Source organism: Lolium rigidum, chromosome 7 (genome assembly GCF_022539505.1).
Source record: "Lolium rigidum isolate FL_2022 chromosome 7, APGP_CSIRO_Lrig_0.1, whole genome shotgun sequence".
NCBI lineage: Eukaryota > Viridiplantae > Streptophyta > Magnoliopsida > Poales > Poaceae > Lolium > Lolium rigidum.
Window position 1 is genome coordinate 128,188,146 of NC_061514.1, and position 10,172 is coordinate 128,198,317.

Sequence of the window (10,172 nt, forward strand, 5' to 3'; positions counted from 1 at the left end):
AGATCCTAGGGCATATATTTGCTCCACTCTTGTGCGGGCCATTGTATTTGATTTCCGGTTATTCGATATATCTCCCGGTATGCATGTATTGTTGAATTACACGAAGTGAAAAATCAAACCCTTTTAGCACACTATGTGGCAACGTTTTGTATTTACGTGAATATATATGTAAATTTTATGTTTGTATGTGTGATATGTGCGATGATGAATAAATACAAAAGACCGTGGCAACGCACGGGCATTCAACTAGTAAGGTACGGTATATGTATATTGTAGTAAAAGAGAAGAGAAAGAAGAGAGTGAAAAATAGAGTGATCGGCGGGGCGTATTAATTTGGTCTTCGCCGTGCATCTCAAAAGTAAAGCAAGGAGGCAGCGGAGCGGATGGATGGATTAAATCTCGGGTTCACGCGCGCGTTTCGATTGTCGCGGAATGGTCAACGAAAAGGAGGCGAGCGCTCGACGTGACGGACTTTATTTCGTTCATCCATCGAGGCGTCGGTTCTCCTGCATGCGCGCGCGCGGCCGAGCAGGTCGTGGGACGAAACGAATCGAATCGACTCTTCTGTTCCACCCAGCGTAGCGCATTTAATAAGTCGTGTGTGCGAACAAAGTCCCGACGCGTCCAGGACGCGCGCGTGTAGCTTTTCGCTCGCTCTCGACGCCGCCGACCACATACTCTGCACTTCTGCAGTCTCCACTTGTCCTTGGGCTTCGGCTGGGACTTGCGTGCCCCGCCAAACAAACCCACGACTACGAGAGGACCTGCCCACTTCATCCCCCGATCCAACACCGACCTCCTCGCCGGCCGGAGCGCTGCCTCCCGCCGCCGCGCCATGGACCCAGAAGCGCTGCGGCGGACACTCGAGCCCTCCGCGTCGCCCGAGGACATATCGGGATCCACCCCTTACGTCATGTCCACCGCCTCTCCCTCCACCGCTGGCCGCCACTCCATCTCCCTCACCAGCCTCGCTAGGAAATACTCGGCATGGTGCATGCCCAGGGAGTACGCAGGGCACATCCTACGGCCAGCTCCGAACGGCATCATCTTGATCTCCCTGCTCCCCGTGATGTCCACGCCGCAGCCCTCGCCGCCATCCAAGAATCTCTCCGGCCGAAACTCAAGCACGTCTGTCCAGACCGCGGGGTCACGGCCGACCTCCGCCACCAGGAAGTTGAGCTGTGCGCCCTTGGGCACCTCGTAACCCTCGATTATGGCATCGTTCTTCGTGCCGTGCGGCAGGACGAAGTGGCTTGGTGGGTGCAGCCGCAAGCTCTCGAGGATGACGGCCTTCAGGTATGGCATTGCCTGCCTGTCGCAATCACTGAACTCTGCAGAGGACTTTAGGGCATCTCCAACCGCGCGACCCAAACAGACGCGCTGGGCCGTCTGTTTTGGGCCGTTTGGGTCGCCAACCGGACACGCGGACAGCGCCCCGCGTCCGCGTGTCCATTTGGGTCGCGCGTTGCGCCCAACGCGCGGACGCATCGCATAGGGCCAATTTAAACGAAATTTGAACAAAATGCGAATTTAAACGAAATTTCATTGAACATATGCCCTATTTTGGGCAAATTTGTACATAGCCCTATTTTGGGCAAATAAAACTAACAAAAGAAGCCCCTATATGGGCTTTTAAATTTAAACTAATATAGAAAACCCTCTATTAGGGTTAGGTCGGCGGCGCGGTGGCCGCCGGTGCGCCGCCTAGCTCCTGTGGGCGTCATCGGCGACGTCGTCGTCGTCCACCCCGGGCGGCGACGCGCTGTTGTGGCTGGACCGCGCCGGGGACTCCGGCCACGGAGACCACAGGGCCTCCTCCCACGGCGAGTGGGGGTCCGGAGCCACCCGAGGCTGCGGCGGCGCACGGAGCGCCGCCTCCTCCCCGAGGCGCTGGCTGCCTCTTCGCCGGGCGTGGCGCCCGGCCTCCCGGCGCCGCCGCCGTCCTCCTACCGCCGCTGCTCCTGGCGGCGGTCCTCGTCGGCGCGGCGCCTGGCCTCCTCCCGCCGCGCCGCCTCCTCCTCCTCCCGTACCGCCTGGCGGGCCTGGGCGTAGAGCTCCTAGCCCTCCGCCTCCTCAACCTCCCGCCGGGCCGCCTCCTCCATGTCGGAGGTGCGAATGGCCGCATGGAGGTGCGGCCATTTCGCCTCCTCCTCCGCCGCCGAGATCATCAGGGCGGCGCGGAGGTCCGGGTCCTCCTCCGAGGAATCCGGCTTCGGATCGAGGAGGAGAGGCGGCGGTTGCGGCAATGCCGCACCGCCGCGGGCGGCCTCTCCGATGTGGAGGCCGCGATGGTTTCCTCCCGATGGCCGCAACGCCGGCGGACGACGGCGGCTGCTGCTCGCCTCGTCGTCATTCGCTCCGGGAGCGAACCGTCGCTTCGGGGCCATGGCGGCGGTTTTGCTCGTGGAGTGGAGTGGGGACTGGAGTGGAGGGCCAGATCCCCTCCAGTCCCCATTTAATAGTCTCCCTGGTCACCGACGAGTGGGCCCAAGGGAGACGAGGCGACCAGCGCGCGGACGCGAGCGGACGGCGCGTGCCATCCGCGGCCACGCAAACCTAGCCTAGATTTGGGCCGGGTTTGCGTCGTTCCGGACGCCGCGGTCGTCCGCTTTTGCGGTGCGTCCCCGCGCTGGGCCGCGTTTTTGTCCGGCTCGACCCAAACGGACGCGCGGGCGCGGTTTGGGTCGCGCGGTTGGAGATGCCCTTACCTCCTTGTAGACCTTGGTCTGGATGTCGGCGCGGCTGGCTAGCTCGGCCATGGTCCATTCCAACAAGGTGACGGTGGTGTCCGTACCTCCATCCAGGAACTCGCAACAGAGGCTGACCTTCTCCATGTCCGTGAGCGGGCGGCCGCCTTCGTCTGCCACGTGTATCGCGTGCAGCGAGTCGGCGTAGCACGACGGTGTGTCGTCAGGCGTGGTGGAGTAGATGAGAGGGGTGAAGATCCCGTCCAGCCTCCGGCGCAGCTCCACGTACTCCGCCCACCGCTTTCGGAAGAGCCTCTAGGTGATCGCCGGGAACAAAGCGAACCCCGGGAAGGCGGTGATGGAGCACAGCGCCGAGTTCTGGAGCTCCTCGATCTCGTCGAGCACCTCGTGCTGGAGCCGCACGCCGAAGCACATGTACACCAGCAGCTCGAACATGGCCCGCCGCAGGAATGGTCTGACCGGGACGACAACAACCTTCGGCTCTGTCTTGCCACCGCTTTTCTGCGCACGGAGGAGGTTGCTGACAAGGGCGTCACAAGCCCACCTTCTCGCCGGGGCGAACTCTCGGACTCGTGCTGGGCTAAGAGACACTACGACGAGGTTCCGGCGGAGAAGGCGCCAGTAGGGACCGTATGGCGACGAGGTGATGTCGCGGCCGCCGGCGGAGAATAGGAGCTCGGGGTCTGACTTCCGGGGCCGGTCGGTGAAGGTGGCGCCGGCCTGGACGAGCACGCGATGGGCCACGTGGCGGTCCCCAATGAAGACGAACGTCTGAAAGAGGTGAACGGATATGACTGGACCATAGCGTGCATGGAGCTCTAGCAGGAGCGGGAGAAGGTCAAAGATGGACCGCCGGAGCGCCAAGAACTTGGCGAGGAAGAGCAGGGCCGGTGGGCCGGGAGGCAGCTGTGCCTTCCGCCTATGGCGAAGCAGGAACATCAAGGCGACTGCAAGGGTGATGCAGAGGAGGAGCAGGGGTGTGTTGAAGAAGCCATCCTCCATTGCTGGTGCAAGGAAGCAAAACCTTGGAGATTAGATGTGCAGTGTTCGTCAAATTATGATCTGGACTTGCATGAACTTGTGGAATATATATTATCGCCATTTAAATAGCTAGGAACTGCCGTCGCGATTTGTTTCTTTTTTCGTTCCGAAATGTCCGTCAGGATTTTTAACGCCGGAGATGCTTCATTAGTGTTACCGTTAACTGTGTTTGTTCAAAAAAGAAAGTAATAGGCCAACGTAGCAACTGACGTCTTCTGCTCAAATAAAAAAGGCAACCGCAGCCCAGAAGCGTGTTCACTAATTGGATTTTTCTCTAGGGACACATTAGTACGGAGACAACATGGTGCTGCCGGTTTTCTCTCTCAAAATAAATAAATACATTGCGCTAGTGCTAATCAGAAAAAAAAAGGAGCTAGTAGTGTTATTAGAGGCCACATTTAGCTCCAGCGGACGCCATAGCTTGCTAGAAATAGAATGGCAGCTCCGCCAGCTGATTAGAATAGTTGACGATAAGGACAAGCATCTTCATACTCCAAAAGTACTACTATTTATGATCCTAAATACGAGGCTTTGGGAGTTTAATTGTCTGGACAGAGGTGAGGGCCTAACCTGAGGTAGAAGGAGGATGAGGTAGAAGGAGGCTGCATGGAGGAACTCTCTCTTCTTAGGGTTACAGAGATAAAAACACCTTATATAGGTCAGGACTGGGCTAGACCAGATGGGCCACAACAGAAAACAAGAAGATAGCCCAACAGATACACCAACAGTTATCCAACACTCCCACTCAAGATGGGTGATAAATATCAATCATCCCCATCTTGGCACAGGCAAGATTACACTCATTTGATCCCAGACCTTTTGTTAAACAATCTGTCACTTATTGTCTTGATCTCACATAAGCCAATGAGATAATCCCTGCATCAATCTTTTCTTTAATAAAGAATCTGTCTATCTCCACATGTTTAGTTCGCTCATGCTGGACAGGGTTGTTTGCTATGTTTATGGCAGACATATTATCACACCACAATTTCAAGCTTCCTTGTCTTAAAATTTTCAGCTCTCTTAGAAGGTTTCATACCCACAATATTTCACCCAGGCCCTGTGACATAGCTCTGTACTCTGCTTCGGCTGTTGATTTCGAGACAACCGATTGTTTCTTACTTCTCCATGACACCAAATTTCCTCCAACAAAAACACAATATCCTGAGGTGAATCTTCGATCATCTAAGCAGCTAGCCCAATCTGAATCACAATATCCATCTACATTTAGGTGTCCATTACTTTTAAATCACAATCCTTTTTCCGGAGTGCCCTTCAAGTATCTCAAGATTCTTTGAGTTGCTTCCAAGGTCATGCATATAGCGACTTACTACACTCACTGCAAATGATATATCTGGTCTTGTGTAGCATAAGTATATTAGTCTTCCAACAAGTCTTTGATATTTCTCTTTGTCTATGGGTTCTTCAGACTCTGCTGTGATTTTATTATTTTGGTCAATAGGTGTTGAAGCCACTCGGCACCCCAGCATGCCCATATCATCTAAGAGTTCCAATGTATACTTTCTTTGAGATAGTGATATCCCTTTTGATGATCTTGCAACTTATATTCCAAGGAAGTATTTAAGTTTTTTCAAATCTTTCACCTCAAAGGCTTGACTCAAGCATCCTTTCAGTTTTGCGATTTCCACATCATCATCTCCCGTGATAATAATATCATCAACATACACAACAAGGATAGTGATTTTCTGCTTAGAATGTCTGTAAAATAAGGTATGGTCTACATTGCATTGACCATATCCCATGCCACATACTACTTGTCTAAACCTGTCAAACCAGGCCCGTGGAGATTGTTTGAGACCATACAGAGATTTCTTTAGTGTACATACCATTCCTTTAGTTTCAGGTCTGAAAAATCCTGGTGGCATCTCCATATACACCTCCTCTTGAAGATCACCATGCAGAAATGCATTTTTGACATCAAGTTGATGCAAGGGCCATCCGAAATTTGCTGTACAAGAGATCAATATTCGACAGAGTGCTCATTTTTGCCACTGGTGCAAACGTCTCATCATAGTCAATGCCATAAGTCTGACTATATCCTCTTGCCACAAGTCTTGCCTTATACCTCTCCACTTTTCCTTCTGCATTTTGTTTTACAGAATAGATCCACTTACAGCCCACTGCATTCTTTCCTTTAGGGAGATATGTCAACTCTCATGTTTTATTTTTCTTCAATGCCTCTAATTCTTCCATCATTGCATTGCACCATCTCGGGTCCAACCTGGCCGCCTTCCAATCCTTAGAAACAGATACAGTTTGCAGCGAAGCAACAAAAGCCCGAAAAGAGGGTGACAATGCCTCGTAAGACATATAATTTCCTACGTCATAGTCATCATAACTAAGTCGCTTTGGGGGCCCAACTTTCCTTACCCCTTTCATTATTGCAATTGGCAAGTCTAGACTATTATTGGACTCATTCTGAGATTGATTCTCCTCAGCAGAATCTACACTTATGCTTCCTTGATTTTCAGGTCCAATGGGTTGCTCCCCCTGCCCCTGGTCTTGTTGCTCCTCTAGTGCATCTACTTGTTCCCTTTGTACTTGTCTTCTAGAGTACACAAGTGGATTATGCAGCCATCTTTGTGGTGGTACGGGTCTAGGTGGTGTAGGTGTACCAGGAATTGCAGGAATCTCCACAACAATAGGAAATTGTTGATGTTGTTGTTGGTCACCATCTTGCTGCTCTTGATCACCTTGCTGCTCTTGATCACCACCTTGCTATTGCTCCCCCTCTTGAGCATCACCAAGATGGTCAAACCCCTGGAACAAGCCACTAAGATCACTCTCACCGTCATAAAATGGTTCTGACTCACGAAACGTATCATCCATGCTCACAAATGTCCTCATGTCAGTGGGACTCCAACACTTGTAACCCTTATGTCTGGAGGAATAGCCAATAAAGATACATTTGATAGCCCGATGATCTAGCTTGCCAACAGATGTCCTGTGATCCCTTACAAAACATGTACAGCCAAAGAGTTTGGGTGGTACAATAAAGTCATTGTTATTTAGAAGGAGTTGGCAAGGAGACTGCATACCTAGAATCTTTGAAGGCATTCTGTTGATCAAATACGTAGCAGTCATAACTGCTTCACTCCATAATAATTTGGGAACATTCATGGTAAACATAAGAGATCGAGCCACTTCAAGGATGTGCCTATTCTTCCGCTCAGCAACTCCATTCTGGGGAGGAGTGTCGGGACATGAAGTCTCGGTGCGGTATACCTTGCGAAGATAAGAAAGCAACAAAAGGTTTGTTGATATATTCGGTACCATTATCGGTTCGATCACTTGCACCTGAACATTGAATTGGTTTTTCACATAGGCACAAATACTCTGAAAATAAGTGAACACTTCATCTTTGTGACGCATAAGATAAATCCAAGGCATTCTGGAATAGCAGTCAATAAAACTCATAAAGTACTTCATGCCACTTACTGACACAACAGGACACGTCCATACATCACAGTGTACTAACACAAATGTGGATACACTTCTGATCCCTCTACTAACATAAGAGGTTCTCGTATGCTTAGCATATTCGCAGGCATCACAACATAATTTGGTTTTGTCCACTCCATCCATTACATCAGGAAAAACTCGAAACATTTTATCAAACGTCATGTGGCCCATTCGACAATGATGAACTAGTGCCATACTCTCCTTTCCTCCAACATCGCAGCAAGCACAGAACTAGCATCATGCCCCATGTTGTCACGATCTATGTGCCAAAGACCTCTATGCCTGGTTGCAGTCCCAATCTTCTTGTTGCTCTCCCTTTCCTGAATTAAACACATATATCTATCAACTATTATACGGTTGTCCTGCTGATCAATCAAGGCACCTTAGAGATAGCAGATTTACTGGAAAAGCAGGAACATGTAGAACTGATGACAATTTTATGTTGGGTGTACATTGCACCGACCCCTCCCCTTTTATAGATTGTGTTGTGCCATCTGTTGTTTGGATAGTGCCTCTATGTGTGGGAGGATACAGAGTATAAGAGTCAAACTCACTAATATTCCCAGTAACATGTTTGGATGCTCCAGAATCAAGAATCCAATCTGAATTAGCATTATGAGTAGATATAGAAACTCTATCAATATTACCTTCATCTTTGTAGACATAGTGAGCAAAGTTTCCAAAGGTTGCTTCATTTTGTCCTTCTTCCTTTGATTGTCCCTGAGAGGTACTGGAAGTTGGCTCTGAAGCTGCTGCCATATGTGCCTTGGGTGCTATAGCATGCTGCTGTCCACCACCCCTGCCATACTGTTGTCCATATGGTTGTCCAACACCTCTGCCATACTGATGTCCATATGGTTGCCCAACACCTCTGCCATACTGATGTCCATATGGCTGTCCAAAACCTCTGCCATACTGCTGTCCACCACCTCTTCCATCACCTCTTCCTCTGTAGCTTCCTCTGCCATGTGTGTATCCTCCTCTTCCCCTACTAGGTGTAGCAAAGGAGGTACACTGATGCTTCAAGTGTCCCTTCTGTCCACAAGTATAGCAGTCTCTCATCTCTCGTCTCTCGGTTGTGTAGAAGGTCGGATGAGGGACAGAATCGCTCCCCTTTGTCATATTCAGACGCACTTCCTCTCTGGACATAGCAGCAATGGCTTCTTTGAGAGAAGGGGTAGTGGTTTGATGCAGCAAAGCAGCCCTTCTCCCCTCAAAATCTTGATTAAGACCTTTCAAGAACTTCACGACTCGCCGACGTTCAATCCAGCTTGCAGCAGCACTCACACATTCCCCATGGGAAAGTTCTAGAGGATCAACATGATCTAAATCTCCCCAAAGATGCTGCAACTCAGCCACATATGCCATCACAGTTTTGTTTCCTTGTTGCGAGTCATGTACTTTATCTTCAATCTCAGCAATCAACATAATGTTCCCCTTTCCAGAATAGAGATTTGATAGGGTGTCCCATACCTCTGAAGCTTTTGTCATTGCCTCTACAAAAGCAGCAATGTTAGGAACCAAAGAGTTAAGCAACCATGCCACAATCAGAGAATTTATGGCATTCCACTTTTTCCATTCGGATCGGTCTTGTCTCGCTGGTTCTACAGCTTCACCACTCACATGTTCATCCAGCCCTTTCGAGTTCAGAATCAACAGCTCCCTCCTTGACCACCAGAGATAGTTGGCCACTCCTTCCAACTTGATTTCATTCGCCGGCAGCTCAAGTTTCTGACCGATATCAGTATGGGGAATGATTGCTCCCCCTCCAGCAGATCCTCCTCCATCTTCTTTGGTAGTGATAAGTTTTGCTAGCTTCTCCAGAGCCTTGGCCAAATCCCCGTTGTCCCCCATGCTTGACACCAAACTAACCTCTCAGAAACACCAAAGGACTTACCCGCTGGATGCCCTCTTCGTCTCCTTATTTGTCACTGCCTTACCCTCCTTGCCGCCGCAGCAGCCTGCTCCCTTCCTCTTCCTCCCAGCCACCGCAGCAGCCTAGGCTTCCAGATCAGCAGTACTTCCCGTCGCTGCCCTCACTGCCCCTTGCTCTGATACCATGTGGACAGAGGTGAGGGCCTAACCTGAGGTAGAAGGAGGCTGCAGGGAGGAACTCTCACTTCTTAGGGTTAAAGAGATAGAAGCACCTTATATAGGTCGGGCTGGGCCAGATGGGCCACAACAGAGAACAAGAAGACAGCCCAACAAATACACCAACAGTTATCCAACAAACTGAACTCAAAAACGTTTTATATTTAGAAACCAAGGGTGTATAATACAGTAAGACATAAAACTGAAATGAATTAATTCAGACTTTTGTCCCTGTTCGTCATCAACAACTATTGGTTCATGCGGGTTGGAAATTTATGGGACGAAACTGCGATTCTGTCGAAGTTTCTAAATACTTCTTACTAGAATTGGCAATCCTGTTCATGGAATCCCTCTTGCTTCGCGGATGTTTGTAGAATCTTACAAAACCAATCTACAAAGATGCAGCGCGATTCTGGGGATTTGCGGTGCAGCCCTTTGTTGGACTTTGTGGAATTTGAGGAACAAATTCACAATTGAGGGGTCTTTCCCTTCCCAGCCGGCTGACTGCCTCTACAAATTATCTATGTACCTTCAGGTGTGGAAGCCAGTGGCTAGAAGGCCGGACCGAGAAGACATCCAGAGGGCGATTGAGAAGATCAGGATCCTTCACGCGGCGACTCGGGATGCTGTGGAGGACGTGCCGGCCTGAGTCTCCTCCTTCGTCTGTCGTCATGTATCCCTAGTTTGTTCTCCAGACTGGTTTTGTGTGCCCAGCCCTTGTGCTGCTGGCGGTCTGTGTGAGACTCTTGGTGTGTGCCCAGCCTTCAAGCTGCGGGCTGTGTTGTTTTGGTTTTGCTATCGTTGTGAACCTTGTGGCCGTGGGGCTTTATTAATTTAAAGCCGGACTCT

The 10,172-nt window shown here is 50.5% G+C and overlaps 1 pseudogene; it reads right to left on the reverse strand.

The window, feature by feature from the left end:
* Positions 1-906: 906 nt before the first annotated feature.
* LOC124671983 lies at positions 907-9,086 on the reverse strand (annotated as a pseudogene).
* Positions 9,087-10,172: the final 1,086 nt, after the last annotated feature.